A 2,104-nucleotide genomic window follows, 5' to 3' on the forward strand; every position below is an offset into this window, starting at 1 on the left:
CATAAATACATTTTTCAAACTGTAGCGCATTAGGTAAGCAAAAAAAGAGAGTCCGCTGGGTGTCATGTGTAGAATGTGACGTATAGGAGCAACAGGATAAGTTTGACACTGGAGGTGTAAAAATAGACAGGCTTGGGTTGGTAAATTGGTTATTCCTTGGAATGTATTAGCAGATGATATAACCTGCTTAGGGATGACAAGGTGGCTCAGTGGTCAGCACTGTCGCCTCACAGCAAGAAGGTTGCTGGTTTGAGTCCTGAATGGGTCAGTTGGCGGTTCTGCGTGGTGTTTGCATGTTCATATAATTATTAATCACCTGTTTCTAAATGGTCTGTCTCTAAAAGTGAGGGGGACGTATACCACCGTCCCCCTGGTTGCTACACCCCTGGGTTTGGGTTTCCTCCAGGTGCTCCAGTTTTCCCCACAGTCCAAAGTGTATAAGAGTGTGTATGGATGTTTCCCAGCACTGGGTTACGGCTGGAAGGGCATCTGCTGCGTTAAACATATTCTAGATAAGTCGGCGATTCATTCTGTGGGTGACAAAGCCGAAGGAAAATGAATGAATGGATAACCTGAGAATAACGAATAATCTGTACAAAATTCTACAAAAGTAGACAGTAAATAACAGAGTAAGTGCTGGAAATCTGTAAATTGCTGGAAATCTGTAAGCAAACCTGCTCAAACAGGTATACAAAAAATTAAGATGAAGTTCAAATAAGTTGTAAAAGCTGTAAAAATGAAACAAATATGAATAAAAATTATGGTTTCTGCAGCTTAAAGTAAATTTAGGAATGAATTAAATGAATAATTTGTCACATTACATACAGTAGATTTATATTTGCAACACTTCAAAGTTTGAAAATACTAATTCATAGTCATAGATCACACTGATTGCCATTATTTTATTTATTTCACTTTAGAATAAACAATTAAGGTTTGAATAACCCTCAGATGGGCGACATGATGGCTCAGTGGTTAGCACTGTCACCTCACAGCAAGAAGGTCACTGGTTCTAGTCCTGGCTGGGTCAGTTGGCATTTCTGTGTTGAGTTTGAATGTTCTCCCGTGTTCGTGTGGGTTTCCTCTGGGTGCTCCGGTTTCCCCCACAGTTCAAAGACATGCGCTATGGGTGAGTACTACATTGGCTGTAGTATATGTGTGTGAATGTGAGAGTGTATAGGTGTTTCCCAGTACTGGGTTGCAGCAAGAATGGTATTCGCTGTGTAAAACATGTGCTGAATAAGTTGGTAGTTCATTACGCTGTGGTGACCCCTGATGAATAAAGGGATTAAGTCGAAGGAAAATGAATGAATGAATAAATGAATGAATGAATAACACTCAGATAATTTGGCTTCCTCTCGGTTTTTAACTTGTTTTCCAGCACAAACAGCACTTAAAATCACAACTGAATTCAAAAGTTCAATGTTAAATGTTAAACGTTTCTAATTGATCAAAATAAAGTTAATAGTCAAAACAATAAAATAAATCTGTCAATGGGCTCCCTACTGTCCTTAGACCCTATTGACAGATCACTGTTCTTGTTTTAACTTCGATTAAAATAATTAAAATCACACAATCATAATAGAATCAAGCTGTTATTTGCAATTATACTACAAATCAAATGTTTAAAAAGTATAAATCATTGATCTCCTCAAATACTATGTACATTACTTAAACCACATTTTATTCCTCTCATTCATTCATTGTCTTTTTGGGTTTTATTTTATTTTAATAATCAGGGGTCAGTACTTATCCAGCAAATGTTTTACACAATGGCAACCCATCTCTGGGAAACACCCATACACTCTCACTCACACACATACACTACGGACAATTCACACTTTTAAAAAAATCGCAATTTAAAATTTTAAGGCAACAAACTTAAGAAAATTTTTGAGTTGACTCAACCTTCAAATCAATTACTGCACTTGAATTGATATAAGTTGAGTAAACTCAAAAATATCCTAAAGTTTGTTGAGTTTGTAAAGTTTGCCTTAAAATTGTAAGTTGAGGCTTTTTTACAGTGTAGCAGGATATAAACTTTTCATGTAAAGTGCCTCTGTTTTTTTTTTTGTTTTTTTTTTTTATTACAATATGCAAAAGA

This window comes from Danio aesculapii, chromosome 21, assembly GCF_903798145.1.
Source record: "Danio aesculapii chromosome 21, fDanAes4.1, whole genome shotgun sequence".
In the NCBI taxonomy this organism is placed as follows: domain Eukaryota; kingdom Metazoa; phylum Chordata; class Actinopteri; order Cypriniformes; family Danionidae; genus Danio; species Danio aesculapii.